A 24657-nucleotide genomic window follows, 5' to 3' on the forward strand; every position below is an offset into this window, starting at 1 on the left:
TGAGTAAGTTCTGGTTGGTTGGATGTATGTTGTTTGAAGAAAAGATTAACGGCGTGTCCCGGGTATGTTTGACGTGGTGAGTAAAGTGAGAAACTTTATTTGAAATTGCAAGCCGATTTGGAGAGGATTGTAAGATTCAATTCATGAAACGCACACACGTTCAAAATCGAGGTTCTTTCATTGATCAGACATAGGGGAAACGTTAAGTCACTGTAGATTATCTAGATGGAGTTCTCAAACAGAAGTTTATACGCGATCAAGCGCTAAAATAATTAACTTGAGCGGAGGAGGAGGAGGAGGATGTGTTCCTTGGGATATGTGAGCATAGGTTGCTTTTGTCCGTCTAACTCACATCATGGGAGCATTGTTCTCAGAGATGAGTTATACAGTTTCTACCGGAGAAACCATAGTTGAGTCTAGTTACTAAAGTACTTGCTTACACTAGGGGATCTAATGATCTGGCACTTGTGTTTCAGGGAGAAAATCCATTTTCAGATGGTACTTCTGACATCTAAAGGTCTGCTTTCATTTGTTCTTGTTCTTTTATGAACTCCCCTTGTTCTTACTGTGAAACCACAGCAGACTAGGTTAGCTGGGACAGCTGTAACAGCGTAATGGAGTGAAAGTCAGTCACGTGAGGTGGGAAATTAGCTGTCATAATTCCAGGGTTACTTTTGATTGCAGAAACTACACTTTGTATTAAACAGGCGGTTCAATTAAGCTGACTCTGCAAGTAAGAGACAATGAGTTAATTGGAACAAATTGCAAGAGGATTAGTAGTGGATGCACTTTTGTCATAAGTGAAACGTGACAGCGCTGCGTGCTTAGCTTAGGAATGACTTTCCAGGACCCATGTACTCATGCAATTATTTGTGCATATGCTAATGTGTAAGGATAGGATAAATCTGAATTAAAAAACCATACTGTTCCTCCACCGGTCATTTCAGAAAGTATCTCCAGATATATTATTCTGCTTTGCACTCTCTCTGTGATGTAAATGGAATCAGACTTAAGCCATATATTCTGATATGGAAGTAAATTGTGGATAATTTCCCTAGATTAACTGTACATAAGTAAAACTGTACTGCAGCGGTAACTAATGTTCACAATAGAGATGTAAGAGAGATGATTCAGTAGAGCCTGGTCCAAGTCCCATTCACCTCAGTGGGAACCTTTTAACTGAATTGGATGGACACTGGGCCATTAAACAGAAGCGAAGTGAAGGCAGCATGGCTTCATGTTAAAAAAAACAATATGGGTTCCTGGTTGAATAAAATTGTGCCACTGCCCATGTGTTGGACATTACCCACAGAGCACATGTAATTAGATATAATAGAGGGGGGTTGATGTGTGTGGCTACTATTTATCTATTGCAGTACATCATTAAAACGGTGTATTTAGAGACCTTTCATATGAGCTGATACTGAGGACAAAATGCTGATTTCAGATAATGCCTCACTTGTGGATGGCAAAATAAATTCCTCCAGGGAAATCAATATTTGTCATGTCAGATAACACACCTTCATCTGTTGGGGTTCAGGGTTGCCTCTGGGGAGAAGCTGATCGTTTATATTCTACTATATTAGCAAGATCTATTTGGGGAATAAAGGATTGCCTGGTCCAGATTCATCGATCATCCTAGTCTTCTCTGTCTTGTTTCTGGACACCATGTACCAGAGTGGATAAATCCCTAACTTGAGACTGCAAGAGAATAGCCCTGGCTGCGGGTGTCCGGACTTTCTTCCTGCATATCCTAGGAACGGTTTTGCGTGTTCGCTTGGGATCACAGACTGACAATGCATGGGACTCTGGGAGTAGCCTTGGAAATATTTCCATGGCGGTTATTCTCCAATCTAAAATGAATAAGCCCTGCAATACAGTATAATTTCCCTTCTGTTTCCTGCCAGTTTAATTATGCGTATTTCTTTGGTGAGTAAAAAGCCCAAGAGAATTAGGGGTTCAGGTTTAACTAACCCAGTGGACTGTGGTTCAGCACATTTCATGCAAGCTTCATCAAGTGATGGAGATGGTGCCGGGATAATCATCCCAGACCTAAGTGGACAAGCAGGGGACAGAAAACGGCTTCAGACCTTGGGAGCCACCAAGGAGATACCTGCCCTTGAAACAGAGTCCAAAAGAGGGAGATTTTATTTTACACTTTCGAAAAATGGGAGCGGTATTATGAGGAATCCTGTGAATGAGCAAGGCTGATTATAGAAGCAGAAGGCAGGGTAGATATGTACCTTTTAGACTAATTCAATAAGATTTTGTGAACTTGAGCCCACTTCATGAGGTGCTGTGAAAGGACAAGCACAGAGAAGTATGTTTAGGGGAGTGAGTGACTTAAATATAAAAGGTGGGAAGCGGGTGGGGGACCGTGCTGGGAGCACAAAGGGGAGCAAAAGCCAAGGCAGGTCATGGGGTAGGAATCCGTAGTCCCTGCTTACACCATACTTAGCAGTCTAGTTTGGCTTGTTCTGCAATTTCCCATTCAAACTGGTTCTTCAAATTTTGCTGCCTGAGAGTAGCCGTCCTGAGGTCAGCGGTGGGATGTGCAGGGAGGTTAAAGGTTTCTGTCGCAGGGCTTTGTTTCTTTCTGCAGCCGGTGTGAGATGGGCGGTCAGTCATTCTTACACGGAGATCCCCACCCCCATCTTTCTGAAGTCGACAGCAGAGCGGCACTGTAAGCAGGTGACGCCGTATATAATGTTGGGAGAGTTGCCGTATGCAGTGATGGGGTATGTCCAGTCCACTATGCCAAGGTCTAGCACACCCTCTCCTCTGTTGCTATGAGGTTGCTTATCCCAGAGGAGTGCACAGCATTTGCTGAAGCATGACACCTCCCGAACCCTTGCTTATAACTTAAGCTAGGTCTCGGCACCTCTCCATTTTTGCGGCAACCACTTGGCCACATCTGTATGCAGCGCAGAATTTGGGATAGACCATCTAGATTGAAAAGTCTGTGGTGTTAGCATCTGTTTCCATGCCTCTCCTGAGCCAGAGGTTGTTGAATCTTTATTTCCTTCCTTCCTTCCTTTTTTTCCCCCCCAAAGAACATAATGAAAGCGGTATTTCTGTAACTGCTGGTTTAAAGCACTGACTCACTTTTATGTGGGAGCTATCAACCGTAGCATTTCAGCAATCTGTAAGTGCTTCCCTGTGTAATGCAGAATCCCTGATCACATCTAAACTCGGGAACATTTAGAAATGTAAAGGGGCATTTTTAAAGTACTCTGGACATGCTTAAACCTATGATTCTACTAGCCTGAATATTAACAAATTTGTACATTTCCACTTGGTAAGAATAGATGTGGTATGATTTTTCTCTCAGGATCTCTCCAGTGAGCTACTGCCCTCCAATCACTTTATTATAGATGCTTTTTTTAGTTAAGGAAAAAAGGCATAAAATCAATTTCCTCTTTTACCCAATTTTAGCTAGACTTCCTTGCAGGCAGGCATAAGGATCTTCCCTGGATAACGTTCTTCCCGTAGGCCCAGTGTTGAGGGATGTATCGGTGCAATTCCCCCAGTATGCCTTCCAGACTGGATATTGCACCGAAACATGCCCTGATGCCCTGTGGTGCAGCTTGCCCTGGCGCACGTTGCTGTCTTGGTGGACCATAAGATTATATATCGGCACCATCCAAACAAATGGTGCTCTGGGCGTGCCTCTTGCATCCCAGGGAGATGGGAAGTGGTCGTGTCCCCGGAGACACCATCCCTTCAGCAACTCCTTCAAATTGCTCATCACCAATTGTGATCTTCATGGTCGGGATTACTGTATAGCATCTTCAGACACGACAGCCAGTTTTCCAAGGTGTACCTGCCCCGAATGACAAGTACAGGTGTCCATGATTTGGGTGCAGATTGGGCGACGGAGTAGGCACATACTTAGGTTTTTATCACTCTGACCTGTAATGAGTCAGGTGTGGCTCACGGGGCAAAACTGCACGTGCTTATAAAAGTGTGGGCCATTTTGTTTAGAGAACTGTACGTACCTTTTTAGGACTGTAAAATAAAACTATTGTCATAGCAACATGGGCATCTTCTCTATTTAGCCCGTTGCAAGATATTGGTCCTTGATGTTGAAGGCTATGTAAGAGAACACCTGCTCAATTGAAAAGAGAAGAAAGCATCACAGAACAAAACACAACTCTGAGCTTTTAAACGTATTGAATTGATCCATCTCCTGGCCAGCCACAACTTTGAACAAATGAGCGCTACACGCACAGTGCCAATCCATTTCTGGGTCACTTTATGTTTCAGTGCATCAGCAAGGTAACATTTGAGCTCTTGTTTCACACCAGACTTTTCACCTTTCCCTTTAGCAAAATGGTCATTAGACGAATATTTCATATGCTATCAAAACTGGAAAACGCAAAATCTCATAGCACCTTGACAAAGTCTTTCTTTTTATTCAGGAAATGTTTGATTCTGCGAATGTGAGTTTTATACTTTGAATGTATCGCTGTAGAACAGTGAAAGTGAACTCCCACGTTATTTCATCTGTTCAAGGGCTATTGCCCTTTTATAATGTCTGATCTTTTTAGGCAAGTCTCTATGTAGGGAGCTTGCTGGATAGCCAGAGGGTAGAAGTTTTATTCAGCTTCTTCACTGCAAAGCAAAGTTAACCTAACATGTGTTCAAATAAGAATCAATTAATCAAGATTAATACTAAGTAACCTGGATTAACTCAAGCTAGCTTGTTAGTACAATTGATTCAGAGAGCACAGGAATAAGAAACAGCTATTAAAATTCCTTGTCAAAGAAAGTCTTTCTCTAGAAATGACTACCTATTAAGCCAATTTCAGGGTAGAAAATAAGAGTTTTTACCGTATCTGAAAAGTGTGTCTAGCCAGACAGATGCACCCACGCTCATGCAGCCTTGTTTGATTAAACTGTTAACAACAGACCAGATTGTGTCTAGCTCTCACGCAGATGTGCTGAGGGAAAAGGGCTCAGGCACAACAGTGAAGGGCGAGGTATGGGAATACAGCAGAACAGAAGGAGTTTCTCCAAATGCAACGTCAGGGGCCGTTGAAGTCCCTTTGCCCAAGGGAACCCAGGACTTCTGCATCCTTGCCGCCTCTGCCTTGGCATGGGGAGGAAGCGGGGCATGGTCCTATTCCTTCCATGCCTCTGAGGGTTGCCTGGATGCATCCAGTAGCATAAGCACCTGCTCAGCGAGACTAATCATGTTCTGACGCTTTGTGATTCCAGGTTCAACTTCAATGACACTTTTGGGGGTGCCTGCTGCATCCGTCTGTAGGAGAGGCCAGTGGTCATTCCAGCTCTGGGCAGAGGTGGAAACAGTATCCCTAAAAGCACAGCTGATGTTCTTGGCCAAGTGCACAGGCAAAGGGTCTCGCCCAAAAAGAGGTGGGCAAAGAAGTGCAGAGCTCGCAGAGGGGAGCCAGCTTCTGAGGCAGAGAAAACAAGAGGCTGGCACAACCGCGCAACGTGCACTAGCATGCAAGGCAGCCCGTCGGGCTTGTGTCATGTTCACAACAGGTACCGAGCCCCGGACTCCCCTTATGGCATTTCACTCTCCTTTACAATCTCTCTGCTGCTTTCAAGCCAAACTTGCCGCTGTGGTTCCCAAAGAGATAAAAGTTGTATTACTCTGTTACATATTTATGTGTGCATGCATGTAGGAGAGGGACCTTTTTGCAATCCACTTCAAGAGCCCGTATAGCATTCACCACTCGCATTGGTCCCAGTAGCATCTTTCTACCCCATTGTTGTTTTCTGTTGTTTTTCCTTTGGGGGGTTTTCTCTTCTCTCTATGGATGCGTACGTTCGTTGGCATTAATAGGAATAACTCTGCTGTGTGATCTTTCAAGTAGACATTTTCAGCTGTTCAACTATTTGTTATGTTTATCGGCAAAGTTTTAAATAGAAATGGGAAGAAATGCCTCTGGATAGATCAACATAAGATGTGGGGGTGTTTGGGAAAATGTAATTGCCTATTTTAGTGGTATTTGCCGGAAAAGCTTATTGTCTGTACACTAGTTAGACCGACTTTTCTTTTCTTCCCACTCCCCACTCCAAGGTTGCGTGGCTTTTCCCACAAAACAGTAATGACAGGCGAGGTATAAAAATCTGCTTTTAAATCTCTTGATTGTTTTTTCTTTTTATACAAAGTTTTGCCTTTGCCACCTACGTCTCATCTAAATAGAGCGTGACACAAGTCTAAATCCAGAGCGAGTCTGCATTCAGTCAGTAACCAAGGCTGGCTGGCATCATAAATTGTAAAATTATTAGTTATGCTTGTGTAGGGTGAAGTGCCCCAAGCTTTAAAATGTCCTCCCCAGGGCTCAGAAATTCTCCTGGGACCCCACCTGCATATTTGAAGTTCCTCAAGTTGTTGAGGATGAAGCCTACGGCATGTTTTACTCCATTCGTATCCTGTGCAGAAGGCAAAAAATTGCGTGTGTATAAATGCATATCACAGTGTTTGGATCTGAGTCGTCATAATATGGTCCTTTAAACCAAGAAAAGGCCATTTAGATGTCTTTCTTTCCTTCTTTTTTCCCTGGTGTCATCTTGAGGGATATTCATATAGGAAAATAGCTAATCTGTCAGCCTGTTACTGTTGTCAGTGATGTTTTTAGGGCGCCTGTCACTATTATGACAATGAATACGACAAGGAAGATTTCCATTGCTCTGCCTAGATTGTATGTCCTGCTTTTGGCATCTCCTAAGTGGGCTGCTGTAAACTTAGCACATTTGTTTCTGGCAAACTCCTTCCTTGTCTAGCGGGGAAGACTTTGACAAACGGTGAGCTTGCAGATACATGGCGGAAATTTTTCGACTTTGTCTTTCTCGGGTTCATTCACTGCATCGTCCCCGGGTACTCATCTGTCTGCCTGGGTCGCTGACGGGGAAAAGAGTTTCTCAGGTAGACCAAACTGGATGGGGCCTGGAGATGCGTAGGAAGGCCATGAAGTATTGGAGCGCGTTTTCCTTGTTCGAGGTAAGGAGGTGGGTCACTGCGTTGTTTCCAGACGGAAGTTACTGCATCGCCTCTTATTTTCAGCTCCAGTTGAACAAATGTCAGTAATCTGATACGGTGGAGGGAAATGTGAAGATTGCCGTGGCTAGATCATTGTCTGCCAAGCAATTTGGCTGGCTTGGTTTTCTGGATTAATGGTGATGTCTCTGGGGTTCGTAGAGCTTTGACTTGCAGAGGCAAACAGTAATGAAGGTCACTGCCTTGGCTAGTTCCTCTGAAGTTCCTGCAGATCTTGCTTGGGAAAGATGATATTTGGTTTAACCTAATAAATTGGAGATGTTACATTCTGCCCATTACACAGCGACCTTCTACTGGGCTCAAACGCATATTTCGGTGATTCAGGATCCTGACACAATTTGCTGAAATCTAACACCTGGACCAGCGGTTCCCAAGATGAGGAGTGGACACGTGACTTCTCTAAAAAGCTGTCTGTGAATTCTGGCTTTAAAAGTCTCATCAAGCGAGAGATGCTATAGTAGTTCTGTGAATAAAACTGCATGTTTTAGTTTCACGGATACCAACTATTTAAATATTTGCTCATTAAAAAAAAAACAAAAACCCTTTGGATTCTGGGTAGATTGTGTAGAAATGTTACAGCCTCAAGCTGCTGGAGTTCAGATTTCTGAACATCTTTTCCCCTTTCTATCCGTAAGTGGATATAATGCAACACTGCACATTAATACATTTTAACAGATTTTAAATGAACCTTTTCTAAACTGATAGAAGAAAATTACAAATTTTCTAGGGAAATCCCTTGGCAGATAGCACATCTGTTGGTGCATTTTGAGCTGGAGTAATTTTCATCAGCCTCTATCAGCCATTTTGTTCAAAAATCAAATAACATGTTTGCTAAAGGCAAATACAATTATTTCAGGGCATATCACAAACTTTGCTCAAGTACCAAAAATATTACTGTTGAAACTATAATGTCCCAAATTACACCAACAATGAACTAGTTAAATAAAAAAAATATCAACAGAAATATCTGAAATAATGTACAGTAGTGTGAAAGTTGCTTGAGACATTTTGTAAGCAAAATGAAATGACTATATAAATGCTGATAATATGCACAGAGGTTTATGTCTTTATTACTAGCTGCAAGTGGTAGGATCACTACATAAATTTGCTCTTAGTTCTAATTATGTGTTTTTAAAAGTCATTGTTTTTCTATTGCTCTGTTTTATTTTTGGCCAGATGGAATATTCTGTGTATACGGTGCCCCTTAGAATGCTTTTCCGGAAAATTATAAAAATGTAACATTTGTTGTTTTTATGGTTCAAGAACATTAATTTTACCAAGATTATATGGACTCATTGGGAACAAATATTTTAGCTAAATAGAATAGGCTTTGCACATCCTAAGTCATTACTTGACATCTTGTAGATGTGTAAGAGTATATGTAATCTTAGTTTTCCAATGACTCTAGATGAATTAAATGGGACTGCTCAAGTCAGATGCTTGAGATTTGTAGGACTAGGCCCGAGGACAGGGGGAATATATATTTCCTATTGTCCCCCTTCCACCCCCCCCTACAACCCAAAACAAACCAATCAGTAAATTCAGGATTAGCTCTGTATTTAAAAAGGTACACCTGTATTTAAAAGATGACACTCGTGGGTAGAAACATATTAGGTAGGGCACACCTGTGTAAGAAAACTCCAGTGGATTCCAGGAAACATTGTGAGCTGAAACAGTCAGATTTTGATCTCAGGTCTACACTATTGTAGCTTTACTGGCTTTAATGATATTACTCCCATTTAGACTAAATGGCCAAGTAGAGATAGTCAAAAAGCCCAAGGCTGAACTAATTCAGTCGTCACAGGTTAGTCTAAGCTGCGCAGATTGAACCGATAAGCAAGTGAACAGACATTCACTTTCGATCCCAGAAATGCAGCCACATGCCTGCAGTGGCCCAGGCCAGAAGGTGGGGGCGCTAGAGCACATCCCTGCTGGGCTGGAGCAGACAGGTTGGGCCAAGACTAGTGGGGGGGTGGGGGGGGGCTGTGGGGGAGGTGCTAAGCATCCTGGGATTTTGGGGGATGAGAGTTGACTTGAATCTGGAGGGGATCTGGGACAGAAGTTCAATAAACCAATGTAATCTAAATCAATTCAGTCTGATACTACATTCATCCAGGTTTATCTTAAACCAGTTTAAGCCATTTTGAAAGCGGTTTACACACATTGAACTTCTGTTGTGGTACAGATCTGAACTGGTTTCCGATCACATATACCAGTTTATGTCATTTGTGCCCGTAGCCAGTGAAACCAGCTCCCCTTCTTCAAAGCAGCCCGTTTCTTGGTGGGCCGTTGCACTAATCATCCCTTGCCAGGGCATGCCACGGTGAGCTTCTTTTTGAAATGTTTTGCTTGCATTTTTAAGACTGGAACTTTGCAGTGGAAAGAAACCCTGCCAAAGCCTCCTCAGCAGAGAAGGGGCAGAGCGGGGAGGCAGCGTACTGTAGAGCTGCTATTTCCTTTCCATGGCCCGTCTCCACTCTAGTTAGCTTCTGCTGCCTTTCTGCTAGGACTGGAACTAGCAGAGGAGAGGGTGGAAGCCCATGGTGGTGGTTAATTCAGGAAATGATGTAGTCTAGGTAAAATAGTAGGCATCTGCTCTGTTATATTTTCCTGAAGTTTCTTATCTAAAGACTTAATAAATAATGTGCTAATAGAAATAGTGCTTGCATGTTTCCGGTGCCTTGGCAATTGAAGAGAAAAGCAGAAACCATGCTGCATTTACCAAGTTCAGGCAAGCTCGGTATTATCTTTTGTAATGGATTTTTTTTTTTAACCTCCCCGTGTTCGTTATCAGCTCTGGAGGGAAATAGTCAGAGAGAGGTTTGCAATGTAAGCATAAATCATTTCCTATAGGTAGATCACATGCACATATGCACATACACGCGCACACACGCATACGCGCGCGCACTGAAAAGAGCATAATTAAGACTGCGAAGTCAAGTGCTCAGAGGTTAGGAAATGCCAGAATGAAATTTGCCTGTGCAAGCTTAGTTCAGTCATCTAACACGTCTGCAGGATGGTTTAATTATGTTACCACATACTGCATTTTTATTTCCATTGGACCCCTCCTGCATTCAGCATATAGGATGGGCAGTGTTCAATTAATGAGCTGCTATTCAGGGTGTTGTTTTCTCCTAGCTGTTCTCAATAGGTGGTCCTAGGCCATATTTACTGAATACTATTCAAACCCTGATCTGAAGACAGAATTCCTAATTTCCTCATGGGCTTTTCTGTGGTATCCAAACGCTTCACAGGAATTAATTAATCTATCTTCACAAAACCCCAGCAAGAAGAGGGGGTGGTGTTATCTCTCTTTCACAGATGGGGAGTTGAGACACAGAGATTAAGGTCAGACGAGGCTGCTAAATTTGGGTGCCCTGTCTGAGATGGTAAGGACTTGATTTTTTTTCCGAGTACTTAGAATAATGCAATACTTACGGAGTTGCAGGTACAGCTTCCGTTGGCTTCTGTTGCAGCTGTGAGTATGCATCCTGTCTGGAGATCAGACCCAGGGTGTCAAGGTGGGCTGCGAGAAAAAGACGGTGCATGCAACTAGTGGTAACAGGTGGAAAACTTGGTTTAAGCGATTTCTCTCATTTCACTTGGGAACTACAATGGATAGGAGAACCCTAATTCATTTGCAGAGCAGCTCATGGTATGTATGCACTGGATGAGGCAGGAGTCCAGTGCAGGGGGGAAATGCCGTGTGAACATGTCATTAAAAAAAACCCAAAACAAAGCATGGCAATGCAGGTGCACTGGGAGCTGAAACTAGGTGCACAGGAAGCTCAGTGTTGGTGCTTCCTAACTGCTGAGCGCTTGACTCAACCAGCTACCTAATTTTTATTTGAACTACGTGAGCTGGTAACTTCACCTTCCTAGAGTTACAAACAAGAAACAGACTGAAATGCAAACTTCCTTCTGCTGTGGATCTGCCTTGCTAGTAGGGTTGAGACTCTTGGATCCAGCACGTGTCGTGTCTTGTCCCACTGGTGTTAATGTAGCAATGGATCAGAGGGCTAGTTGATGGCCATCCTTTACATGGACCGGTGTTATGGGGGGATGCGATGTGCTTTGCCGGTGGATCTAGTAGGCGTTTGCTGAGAGCAGAGAAATGACGATACTCAGGATCCCTCGGTAACATTCCTGGCTTGGAAGAGCTGTGCGTCCTGTAGTGGACACAGGCTCTTTGGTTTCCAGTCCCACTTCCTTTGCCATGCCAGGCTTGGCTCCCCCACTGCACCTTCCTACTCAGAGCTGCGTCCCACCCCCTTACCTCACCCCCCGGCAGCTCTCTAGCCCCTACCCCAGTGAGTTTTCTATATCTCTCACATTTCACCCAATCTCAGTGTAGCCCCCACCCCCTGGCCTTCAAGAGCAACGTGTCATTTCCCCCACTTCCCGTGCGGGCTTCCTGTCTGTACCCCGCTAGTGCATGTCCTTCCATGTCGGGTGCCAGCCACAGTTTCTCTTCGACTCCTCTTGCAATCTTAAGCTAGTCCTTCCTTTTTCCTAGGTCTGGCGTTTATTCTTCTTGCATTCAAATGAGATGTTTTCTGTTTCCAGCCCAGAGCAGCTAAGACAAGCGGTTGGAGGGAAAACACAGCTTCACCCTTTTAGCTCTTGTCAGGATCATGATGAATGATTCAGTCACCACGAGGAGTTTGAGGCGCTGGAGCCTTGGAGAATTTTAGCTGCAGAATTCAAGTCTTCACTAGACGTGTTTGTATGGGTTTCCATACCCTTTCCCCACTGTAGACGTGGGCAAATCTGGACAACCACGGCCCTGACGCACAGGATATGCCTCCGTTATATTTAGAGCTCCTGCTCCAAAAGTTCAAAGAAAACAGCACCAAAATGTTTTAAGAAAGGGAGAACAACACACGTTTCCTTATCGTCTCTCTTGGAAGCTACTGAAGCATCTGGGCTGAATTTTTCCACAAAGTATTAAGTCTGAGACAGGAAACAGGCCTGGAAAATGTCAGCCAAAATGGCTGTAGTTGGGCAAAATAAACCCCCTAAAAATAGGATCTGATAAAGACAATTGTCACAGAGTCTTATTACTGCAACACTAAAAGCTAGCACCTTCATTAGCATGGGATAATAATACCCAAATAAAAATAGCTTGATTGCCAACTACTGTAAGTTGTAAATAAGTGAGAAGTTGGCTCTTTTTTATTTCAGCAATAGAAATGTAGAACTTCTAGATGAACAGAGGTGCACGTCTTTCAAATGGGGAAGTCCTGATGAACTGGGGATAACTGCAACTCAGATGAATTGTTTAGGTCTTTAGTCTACGGTTGCAGACATTATAGGAAGTTGGAATTGCTGATCTATTATGGACTAATGAGGAACTGACTCTCTACCATGTTTGGGTTGGTTACAAGACACAAACGTTGTTTGAAGATTTACTTCGGGCTCGTTTTTAACAATTGTGTCCTAGAAATGTTGCAGTTCATTTGTTTAGCTCTCGTTTTAGAATTAATAAAAGAAACTGCAAAAAAGATTTGCAGGCACAGTATAGATTTTTTTCATTCAATACCCTTAACTGTGTATTCAGAAAACTTTGGGATGCGTGCACTTTAACCGAAGAGGAACTGGCAGTGCCGTGGAAGTATTTAGCACCGAGACAGAATGGCTCAGTCTGCTTCTGAGCAACCAACTCGGATAACGTGGTTGTGGACATGAAGTGCCATGCGGGAGGCTGCAGAATCTATAAGTATGTCCTTGGGCCATCTCCAAGGCAACAAAGATGCACGTTTTGTGCACTTGTTCTTTGGGAACTACGTGACCACAGAAATAATTGAGGCCTGGTCACCCAGCTAAGCTGGGAGTGCTCTGAACTTGTTGGGTGGCAGAAGACATAAAGCTGGGATGGAGTGATAAGCTTTTAGAAAGGTTGCCGAGTTTGTCACTAGTTTCCCTAGTGTTTCTCGTGAAAGGTTACTGAAGAAGAGAAGATTAACAGGATGTATTGAAACGAGCGATTTCTTTAAGTTTGGAAACAGGAGATTGCAGAAAAGCAGGCTGAATATAATTTGCATAATTTATCATTTACAGCTCCGCTCCACATTCATAGCCAGCCACGGCTTGTGAAACCACAGTGGCACGATAAATGAACAAATAAATAAAACGGGGTGGTTCTTCCAGGGGGAAAACCCCGAAGCCAACCCCGCCACACCTGCGTGTGTTCTGTCCTTTCTAGAAGCTAGGCTTGCAGATTTGCTCCCAGCGTATGTCCATGTTTTTCAGTTCTGTAACAAGATATGAATTCCGGATTTAGGAAGCTTTCCTTTAAGGATTCTGTTTGATGTCCTTTTTCTCGGTGTACGTGGTTTGTAGCAAGAGACTTACACGGTTCAGTACCTGGTTTTGCTTGTGCTTTCTCTGTTGGGAGTGTATCGGTTCTTGTTTTAGGCTTGCTGGCTGTCAAAATAATAGTGAAGATAATGTAAGAAAACATCTTAGTTCTTCATCTTCCTATAACGTCAGCATGACCAGTGCCACTGGAGTTCATTGGGAGGCTCTCTATTGACTTCGTTGGGCTTTGGTCCAAGCCCTCAATCTTTGATTGGACCTGCTCAGTGAGGGAGGTTGGGCTTCTGGGTTTTTTTTCCTGGCTCTTTCACTGACTCCCAGTATTTTATTTTGGCTTCAGTGTTCCCATCTGTAAAATGGAAATAAGCATACCCATTTTATGTGGAGATCAAGACTCAGTTTTTTCGAAAGAGTTTTGAGATATTCGGAGGGTGTGTTACAGAAATGGCAATTTTTATCATCTTGGTTTAGTTTCCACCGCCTGGATGCAGGGCTGCACGTCAGAATAAAGGGCTGGCAAGGCAGCCTGGTTGGCTATTGAAACTGCTCTGTAAGTGTTTGGTGCAGGCCATATTTCTTTAAGTGGTTTAAAGAGTAATTTTTATGAAATAGGAAAGCCTTTTAAAATGGGTGAAGCTTTTGTCCCTATTAATAGACGCAGTAATAAGCTTCCCCTGCAGCTGTTGGCAGTTCGTGTTTCTCTTGTTCTGAACGCTGGCTGGGTAAAGCTGTGGTGGCCTTGCCTGGAGCGTGAAGGTGTCCGGCTCTGCGGATGGTGCAAATGAACAACCCGGGTCTGGATCACTTCGGATTCGTTCATTTTAAAGTAATTGGGAATGAAAAATAGCACAGCGATGGCTGGAGAAGAGAAGCCAGTTGGTCTAGATTTTTTTCTCCAGGATGTTTCACTTATTGCTAGAATTATTGATGGATTGAGGTAGTTACTCGAAAGTCTTTATGTTGGAGACTGCTTTATTAGCTCCAGCGGAAGTCAGGTTTTGTCCCAGACGTTTAGCAACCTGTAACCTGTTGACTGAGCAAAATATGCTTATATTTGCTGTCTCTTCGCTACGCTTTTGGTGCTTTCCTTCTTTTTGCTTGCGTGCGTACACGTGGAAATAGCCTGGGACAGCCTGGCTGTTCTGTATCAGCTCTTGATACAAGCCCTCTTCTTCCACTGTGTAGCGTAGTCAGTTTTGGGAGCGGGCTATCATAAAACACAGTGTAGAAAAAGCACGCTTAGTGTGGAATAGGGTTTTTTCCTAGATGTTAGGGGCTGGAAGGGACCTCTCTGGATCATCCGGTCCAGCCTCCCTGCGCTGGTGCTGGAAAGACTGGTGGGGTATCAGCCCGGTGAGCATCCAGACGTATGCTTCCTATAGTTGTTGGTGGCAAAAATAGCTACTGTGCTTCGAATGCATGCCTTACCTGATACAGCAATAGCATCCCAGTATAGACAGCCACTCAATGTGGCAAGAAGAAAAGGCAAAAGGAAAATCCCTGTATTCACTGACATTTATTCGTGCTATTCACGAGCAATGGTAAGTCTTTCTTAACAGCAAGGAGTAACGAATTTTGCAGCATCTCTCTCCTTGCACGTACAATCACAGTTATTTCCGAATTGCACTGGTTTCCGACCAGCCGCTCCCTCTGTCACTCTCACATCTTTGCTCCAATTTGAAAGGGAATGGGAAAGGTAAGGCAAAATAATTTTGTTTGTAGGAAAAGAAATGGCATAGATTGCTTCTATAAATTGGTATGATCCTAACTAAAACGAATCATGAAGCTGTTGATTCAGTTGTCCAGTTGTAATATACTGCAGTCCTCCAGCAAGCTCCACGAAAGCCAGCTCGTGCGACCGCAGAGGCAGCTGTACAGACAAAGCGCCGTCGTTCCCTGTGCAAGGTGTTCGAAGGTGTTGTAGGGTAGCTGGATCATGGCAGCCCCTCGGGTCTGCAATTAAGGATAAGGATTCTGTCACGCTAGGTGTAGTGCAAGCAAATAGCAAAGAGTCTCTGCCCGACGGCTCTCAGCCTACAGGAAGCAGCGGGTAAACTGTGCGCGCACGTTTGTGTTTGCGAGTGTGCACAGACAGCGTGCATATGTCTGATGCACTCAGACTTGCTGCGAATTACTGACGTGAACTGATTAGCTGCTGCAGGTTTGGAAGAGGGAAAGCTCCGTATAAGAGCTATGCACTCGTGGCACTTGGATCAGGGCTGACCCGCTGGCAGCCTGCGGGCTCCTTCCAGACCATCGCTCCCACCCCTCGTTTTGCTGCTCCCGGACAGCAGGCAGAGTCGGGACCTGGTGGTGCCCATCGGTGTGCGGCCCATGGGGCGTTCGGCCCATGGACACTTGGAAGCTGGACAGGCCTGGCTGAGGTTCGGAAACTAAAGGTTTTACTCTTCTGTTTTTACTCCCTGGTTGCAGAGGGATGTTCTGTGTCTGTGGGATTATGGCATGAGAGCTACTGTCAAATTCCTCCTTTTTCTTCTCATTTCTTCTGTTTTTCCTTAATTGCTCAGCCATCCGCTGCGCCTTCCACGAACCCCCTGTTTACTGTGCCCCAGACTGTGAATAAAAGAGATGTTTTTGCAAACTTCTAGTTGGTCTAACGAAAGATATCGCCTCTACCACGAGTTCTGGTTGCAGAAGGTGAAGGCGTTTGTGTTGGTGGTTGCAATTCAGACTGACAAAAAAAGGAGAGGCCAGCTTAGGGAAGGAAAAGGAAAGGGTAAGTGCCATGGGCTGGGCTGCTCATTTGTGCTGTGCACATCCGGATTGTCCGTTTTAAATAGCCTTTAAAATAACCTTATACCTGACCATGTATATCCACTCTTTTAAAAAGACTACAGTAGCTGAATGAAAATGTTCCATGAGAAACGATCCAGGTCCATCCAAGTTCGTAGGACTGATATACGTACTTGGATGAGTAGATCCCAGAATCGGACCTTGTCTTAATGCAATAACTGAGCTGCAGAAACAAGTGGGGTTTGAGATAGCGCTGAGTTTTTAATATACTTGTGACTAACGAAGGCCAACAAAATCCTTGTACCTATAGAAGAAATTTCAGCCCAGTTCCTTGCCAAGTTTTCTATGCATTAAATAAACCATTTCGTTCTGCAGGTTGTAGATTGAGATTTAAACATGTCTATAGGTTTCTAATTACTCATGAATATCTTATTAGAAAGCTTTCCTAGCACGCGATTCCAAAGCGTTTTTAGCAGATTATTCAAAAATTTATCCCACGCTTAATTTCAGGCCAGTCACCTGATGTCCAACTCTTGTTTAAAATGTTATCAGATTTACTGACAAATAGCAGCATAATACCCTCTCTGTTATTCTAATTCGCCGAGTGACTGTAAATGGTCTTTTTATTTTTTAATCTTGCCAAGTTAAAGGGAGTTACACTAAAAACATCGTTTGATGATGCCTGAAGTGATGCAACCCTGGGAAAAGAACAGAAAATGCAGAGAAAACCAATTCAAAATGATTTGCTTAGATCAGGTTTATGGGCTGATATGCGACTCGTGTAATTCTGTACAGTGAGACTAGGGACCAAGCATAATCATAGAGACTGTTGCCCGAAAGGAAACGGAGCACAATCAAGGAACATTAGGGTCGTTACAGATATTGCGTTTTAAACTATTTTCACAATATTTGGCAGCAGTAAAAATAAAAAGCAAGCTGGCATGTGGGGTGAGCATCAAGAGAGCCGAGTAAAATTGGCAGCTGTTACCTACCTAGTCTTTTGTTAGGCCATTGTGACACCACACTTGCGAATGATGTGCGATTCTTGCAGAGAATAGCTCTGCCTTACTGAGGAACATGCCAGGACCTCCCAGTGTTGCTAGAAAAATGGTGTAAAGGAGTAAAAGTTTTATAAAGCAAACAAAACAAAAAAACCACTCTTACCGGGGAGGCGTTTTAGGCCTCTAAAACTCAACAGCGCTCGCTGTAGCTTTGACTTTGGTGCATTTCTGCCCCACTGTGCTATAGAGTGGAAAAGATATATTGCTGCCATCGTGTCTCCCCCCCAGTTTGATTTATACAGGAAATCAACAAGCCGATCCAGCTTTGGCATCTGTGGCTCCTGCAGCTGAGCCTAAATTAAGCAACTCTGGAGAGATGCAGCACAGGGTCCCGAGCAAAAAAAAAGCCGATCCAGCTTTGGCATCTGTGGCTCGTGAAAATGAGCCTAAATTAAGCAACTCTGGAGAGATGCAGCACAGGGTCCCGAGCTGCAAGAGACTGAGTGACGCTGTCAGTGGGAGACATTTTAATAGGACATCTATTAAGAGACTATGGGCACGGCACAAGGAGGCTTCGATACGCACCAGACAATCCCGAGAGAGTGTCTGTAAATATAAAATGCCGTTGGAAGAGGTAGTGAGCAAACTGAGCGTCACCAGAGGACATAGTTAGTACTTTGCATCTGGCGGCGGAGCTGGGTAACATCAGAGCGTTGCATCGCAATGATGCTCTTGCGTGGCCGTAGCATAAAGGTGGTGGCATTTGTCATGATGCTGCGCTGCAACATCTGACTGTCCACAGCACACGGGGGAGGGATCGTCCAGACAAACCCTGCACTGAAGGGGCCTTTTTTAGAGCACAAGACAAGCAAACATGACCCTGTCTCTGACACCCAGGCCCCGCTGGCAGAGGACCTGTATTTCAAACGTGCAGGTCTCTACCCGCTGGCTTCAGCGCGTGCTAGGCTCGACAAATTGTGTAGGTAACGACTGAACCCCAGCCAGGCTTTGCTTGCCTGCTCCAGGGTACAGTTCGCTTTTACCTTGGGCTAAAAAGGAGGGTATGTAAACGGGTCATATTTGTCCCCAAAGCATTCAGCGTCCCTCTGCCGCTTCTGCAGTTGGTGACTTCCTTTTGCTGGGTAGATAGGCAAGCCTTTAGTTCAGATGAAATCAGCACTTGCTCTCCTCTCACCTCTGGCCACAGGGAATCTTCCCGTACCTGTATTTGTCACTGGACAGACATGCCTGTGGTTAGCTGGGACTGGAAGGGACTTGCATGTTGCTCCATGTTCCCCCAAACCGGGTGCTCAACTGCTTTTGGAAGGAGCTCGGTGTAGCCAGGACTGTCTCTGAAACGGGATGTCTTAAGCTTTGTCTGATCTGGAGTTGTTGATTGTACAGCTGACCTTGACCATGGCTTTGCATAAGATATAGGACGATGATCAGAGCTTCATCTTTTTGCAAACCTGCCCCACCCTCCCCCTTTTCAGATGTCTGAATGACATTAGCTGAAGTTTTCTCTTCAATGTGTTTTCTAACAGCTTTGCGTGAACCCTGTCTTGTAATATGACCGAGGCATTTGAATGCTGCCTGTTTCCCTTGCAAGAGCTGGTTGTACCAAAGTAAATTGTTCAATCTGGTGCACGTGGGAATTAGATAACAGTAACGAGAGCTGTGAGCCATATTTTCTGTGTTGAAAATGTCTTATGAAGGAGGTCATTTTCAGTAAATGGATTTATTCTGATATAATCCAAGTAAGGTCGATTTCTGTTATCAGGCATGCAACATCTCATGGATACTAATCGCTAAAGCCTGGTGTGAGTCCAGTTATGCTGTTATGTTCAAAATTTAGCTAGCCAACAGCAGCAAGGTGGGTGGAAAAGCCCATTTACTTCTGTCATACTGACTTGACGGTGAGAAGAAGGATAATAACATTTGAATGTTAAAACTTTTGTTATATTTTAAGCAGTAAAGATCTGATGGTTAAATTAACACATTTTTACCAGGATGGAAGTAGATTTATATGCCGAAATACTGGGGTGGTAGCACAGTGTCATTTTTCACACAAATAGGTGGTGTAGAGTGGTAACATTTTTTAAAATGATGATAATCAAACGTGATATGCAATATATACTGTGGATTATGAGAGAAGTGGAGCCGCGGTGTAATAAGGTTATGAATACTGTGGGAATTGCGCTGTATTAATCTATGAATATTGGTATGGGATAAGAGTATGCACACTGTCTGAGACCAGCTCAGTGAGGAGAAGGCATTATAAGCCTTCCCATGCAAATGCCTTGATTGAATTTATAGTGGGGTGGGGGGTGTTTATTATATGCCTAAATGCTTTAATTCAGTGGCAATTGTATGAGGAGGCAACCTAGCAAGACAGTGGGCCCCTGCTAGAGGTCCTGGACCGTATCTCCAGTGCTCTCATTTGTTTGGCCAGGAGGGGAAGAGGCAGATTTAAAGAAGACTAAAGAGTTCAAATGGGGTTTGCTGGCAAGCAAAGGTTTTTCTCCCAAGTACATTTGTCCTACACCACCAGTGTTTTGCTGGAGGCAAGCTGGTTGGACACTGGTCATTGCTGGCTCCGAGGGAGGGTCTGAGCCTGAGCCAGACCTGAGGGGACTGGTTGCCGCACGGGGGTTTGCACCCAGTGTTTGGTGCGAGCATGGGAGGAAGGCTTGTTTGCAAAGTTTTGAAAAACACCTTTCCCCCCAGAGCAGGCAGGCTGCCTCCGGAGGCTGGCCTGGACTTCCTGGCAGCTGCTTGGTAAGGGGCTTGGGAGCCTAATTTGTGGGGGGCCCAAGGCTTTTTGGACCCCTGGGTGCAGAGATGAAAGCCCGGCATCCGAGGACCCCACACGGTGCAGCCGGAGGTGCTGAGACATTCGAGGCTCTCGGGTCGGCAGCGGGAGTTTCTTTAAGTTGTCCCAGGTGTGATGGGCAGTCTGGGGGCTTTTGGGGGCAGCTCACTTCAGTTTGTGTCGGCAAAATCAAAGCGAAACCCCTTGAACCACCTCCCCCGCCCCAGTAAATTATTTGCCATCGAACGACATGGTAAATACTCTGGCTTTCCGTCCGGCTGTAGTTTCCGGTCCCAAAAGAGATGGCAGCACCAGGTTTGTGACACGGAGCAGGGTGCGCCTGGCGAGACGGGAGGTGTTTGGGGCACAGGTCGTTCCAGCAGCTGCCACGCACGCGATGAGCAATGCGCTTTGTTGTGTGCAAGTCCAGACGCTGCGCTCAGCAAAGCAAAGGTCAGTTTGCTTTTGGAGACGCGAAACAGCCTGAACTTGCAACTTGAATCCTCCCAGATTATCATGAGAGCTGATCAGACACCAGCATTTACCTCCCTTGGGAAACGTAAGCATTAACCAAAAACAACACAACCCCTGCAACGTAAATCAATTTTCAATTTTTGTGTGCGCCTAATGCCAGACCGTTGAGATAATTTCCTATATTGTGTACGTAATGTTAGAAATGATGGAGCAGTATATATTAATGATATGAAACTACAACAGAATTTCTAAACAACATTGAGCTAAGTCTGAACAAAATGTTTTGTGTGATCAAAACGGATATAAAAGTCAAAATATACAGTTGCAAAGCACATCCATTGAAATGCTATCAGGACTGATGCGTTCCCACTAAGATGTAAGCTTCAGCAGTTAAGATGCAAGGGAAAAGGCTGTGTGCTCCTCTCAGAAGGGGAGAATATCTCTTTCCAGATTCTTCAAGATCAAATGTGCCATAAAATGAAACTCGGAAAGTGCAGAACATTCATGAGTTTGAGACGGCAAGAGACACTTTTGATGCCATCGTTGTCATTGAAATATAGCTGCATTTTATAGCTTGAAACTATGTTCCAGTCCTTTGAGAAGCTTCTTGTCATTAGCTCTGTTCAGAAGCAGCACATTTTCCTCTTAAACACCCTGCCAAAAAGCAGCTAATTTTTGTGAAAACTGTGCACCAAGGCTGAGCCTATAGCTATGATATATAGAAACGTCGCAGAAATACCTTCGGGTTTATAGATTCTTTCCTACAGAAGACGAATTCTTTGCACCTGAAAGAAAAGGCGTCGTTTTGGGGACCGCTCTGAAAAGGACTGCAAGAAAGATATTCGGTGTGCATAATATCAGCTCTGTGCTGTGGCAAGTCACCTGTGGTGTCTGAAGCGACGGCATTGCGATTTGATGATATTTGAAATGATAGGCTATAAGAAGTTTTTATTTTGAAAGCTGCTGATCACCATTTTAATGATTAAAACGTCGCTTGAAAAGTGATCCTATTTGATCTGACATCTTGTTTTGGGGAATAAGATGCATTTGATATACCAAATCTAAGTATTTGTGTGTGTGTCAATACGTTCTATAGGCGTACAACAAAGTATTCACATCTAACACATTTTCTGTAATGCTTGACAATGAGATTACTGTTTTTCTTTCTCATATTCACGGAAAAGGCTTTCAGAGGGCCAAGAGCTAGATATTGTTCAGGATTACCAATTGTTACGGTCGGGTCTAGAGATCTCCATTGGGGTGAACGCTGTATATAAGCAAGACAGATCCTGCCCTCGAGTTCCTACAGTCTGGATAGAAAAGACAAAGGATGGACAAAGAGAAAGCAATATTATTACTTTTGTTTTACGGATGGGAAACCGAGGCATATGGTCTGTAAGCGACTTGCCCAGTCATGCATCCAGTACATGGCAGAGAAGAGCTTTGAGCCTGGGATGCTCAAGTTCAAGCGCTGTGCATGGATCACGGGACCCTCCTGAACTCAGTGCATCGGTCCCTTTGGTCCCCATTTCCCATTTATTAACTGGCAGCTTGGTGCATTTGTGAACTGTCACAGGATGCTCGGCTGTCCCGTCTGCTCCCCTCCCTCTGCCCTTTGGCTTAAATCCTCAGTGGGAGTGAGAAGGGGGAACAAGGCAAGCGCAACGCATGCACCGGGGCAACAGCTATTATATGCTGAGAGAGATTGTATTAGAGCAGCACTGCATCCTCTTTTAATCATAACATGAATAATTTAGTTGTTTACATGTATGCTGAATTGTGGGTTATGTAATTAGAAATACAATCAGTACGATTTATTTTTATATAGCAACCATCCTGCATGCAGAATATCGACTTGCAGGGAGGCCCGCTTTTTTTGTGCAACACGCTTCAATATATTGGTAGGTTAAAGAAGAAATCTAATGGGAAGGGAAAAACCTACAGTACCCTAAAAATAAAGGAAGAGCAATGTCTAGCAGTATTATTTATATATTGACGTAAATCTGATAGTAAATTTTCATTACATGATTTGTTTAATCTATCTGGCTTCAGTATGGTCAACTGGAGTATAGTATCTTCTGCCTTCTCCAAAATATATATGCATTATGCATTTTTATTAATACAGCAAGATGCAAGTGCTTGTTGAGGGCACTTGGGTATTAGGAAATGTTATGACTATGGCTAATTCGCAGTACTGCTCACAGGGTAGCACTGAAGTCTGATGTTTTCAACACGTTATGTTTGGAATTCAATTACATCTGGTCAATCTTATTTCCAAACTTTTCACCTATTCTGCTCAGTTCTTAATTTTTCTTTATGATTTTGTTTTATCTATTTTTTGGCTGGTCAAGTATTGCTGTACACTTGTTTTTATGATCTTGTTTGTGTCTTCTATGGGCCATTCAAGCCCTAGCATCACTCCCTCATGGCGTTAGTGTGTGTAGAAGGTTAGGCATTTTCTTATGACGATCTTTTAACAGTGTTTTTTAAAGTAGTTTCCTCTAAAGAAGACGGAAACTTGGGTTCCTTCAGTCTGCTTTTGCTGCTTAGTACCAAAGACATTAGCTATATGTTTATTAGCCAATAACAGTTTAAAAAGCAAATCATGAGTTTGCAGCGTCTGTTAAGAAACTTTCTGAATTAAAGGTCACTTTCTTCTGCCAGTACTGGGTCAGGTCATTTCATATAGATGCAGTTTAGACCCATCACCTTCAACACTGTCTTCTTGTATACTTCTGTGGAGGATAGGGAACTTTCTTAAAATAATATTACTGACATCCCTTGTCCGATGACACACCGTTAGGTAAGTCGAGACATGTTTGCCCTCCTGTGCACCCTGACTGCAGTGGCATAGCATACAGGTGGATCTGAGATATCGTCTCTTGGAGCCCTTTGTTTTCTGTTATCCTGAGGAAGCTTGTGCTTCGCTGTAATGCTTTTCTTCATTTTGTTCAGCTTCGAGGCCCAGACAGGTCCCTTGGACCTTCTCCATGACAGTCAGTGATTCATTGCATGGGATTTGTAGCCATATAAAAGGGCCAGAGCAGTGTAAAGAGACCTTTAAAACCCTGTACTGTCAGGAGGGGCCCTTTCAATGGTTATGTCCCATGCCTCTATATCCACGTATGGGAGAATCACCCTGGAGAAGGTGCATTGGTAGGAGCGTTGGCAGCAGATGGAGGGCAGTGATTCTTCCCCTCTATTCAGCACTGGGGAGGCCACATCTGGAGTCCTGTGTCCAGCTGTGGGCCCCCCACTAAAGAAAGGATGTGGACACATTGGAGAGAGCCCAGCTGGGAGCAACAAAAATGGTTTGGGGGCTGGGGGACATGACTGGTGAGGAGAGGCAGAGGGAATTGGGCTTATTGAGTCTGCAGAAGAGAAGACCGAGGGGGATTGAATAGCCGCCTTCACCTCCCTGCGGGGGGGCTGCAAAGAGGATGGAGCTGGACTGGTCTCAGTGGGGGCAGATGCCAGGACAAAGAGCAATGGGCTCAAGCTGCAGCAAGGGAGGTTGAAGTTGAATTTTGGGGAAAAATCTTTCTCACCAGGAGGGTGGTGAAGCACTGGAACAGGTTACCTAGAGAGGTGGTGGGCTCTCCATCCTTGGAGGTTTTTAAGACCTGGCTAGGCTGGGATGATGTAGTTGGGGCTGGTCCTGCTTCAAGCGATGCGCGGGATCCCTCCCAACCCTCATTTTCTGCGGTTCTGTAACGTGCAGGGAGAAACAGCAGTCAGACCTGCGGCCCCCCCGCATCAGCTCCCCGCGGTGAGGCTGCTGCTAAAGCCGCGCGCTGAACGGAAGGGTGAGGCCAACCCCACAGCAAGAGGCTGCTGCCGTGCTAGGCTCCCAGGCCTCGAGTGCACAGGTGCCCTGGCCTGGGGAGGCACAGAGGTCACTTCTGTCGCGCTGCCCGGGCAGCGAGCTCGCTGCTGGGACTCTTAGCAGCTCAGCGCAGCACACCGCTCCTTGCTCATTACTGAGCTTTGGTTGAATTTCCAGAATCATGTTGCACCCACCTCATCTCCATGCCTGATACCATCCTGCCACCCCACCTCCATGCCTGATACCATCCTGCCACCCCACCTCCATGCTTGAAAACACCCCCTGCTCTCTCTGTCTGGTGCTTTTTCCATTTGGACTCGTGAGTTTTCAAAGAGCTGCTCGTTTCCCTCTGCAGCTTTTTCCCCTTAACCCACCCTGGTTCTCCTCCCACACAGCTGGCCTGGCCCAGCTTCAGTTTGGCCCCTGGCAGATGTCTGAA

General features: G+C 44.6%; 1 protein-coding gene across 12 annotated transcripts in view; it reads left to right on the plus strand.

The window, feature by feature from the left end:
* FHIT (fragile histidine triad) overlaps positions 1 to 24657 on the plus strand; it is a 763307-nt gene that overhangs the window by 258567 nt on the left and 480083 nt on the right. Inside the window, exon 1 of one of the 12 annotated variants that reach the window (XM_025198993.1) lies at positions 20402 to 20477. The exons of the other annotated variants lie outside the window; for them this stretch is intronic. The gene's annotated coding sequence lies outside the window, so the exon portion shown is untranslated. Of the gene's footprint in view, positions 1 to 20401; positions 20478 to 24657 lie in introns of those variants that run through there. 12 annotated transcript variants of the gene reach the window in all.

Source organism: Alligator sinensis, unplaced genomic scaffold (genome assembly GCF_000455745.1).
Source record: "Alligator sinensis unplaced genomic scaffold, ASM45574v1 scaffold469_1, whole genome shotgun sequence".
Lineage (NCBI taxonomy): Eukaryota > Metazoa > Chordata > Crocodylia > Alligatoridae > Alligator > Alligator sinensis.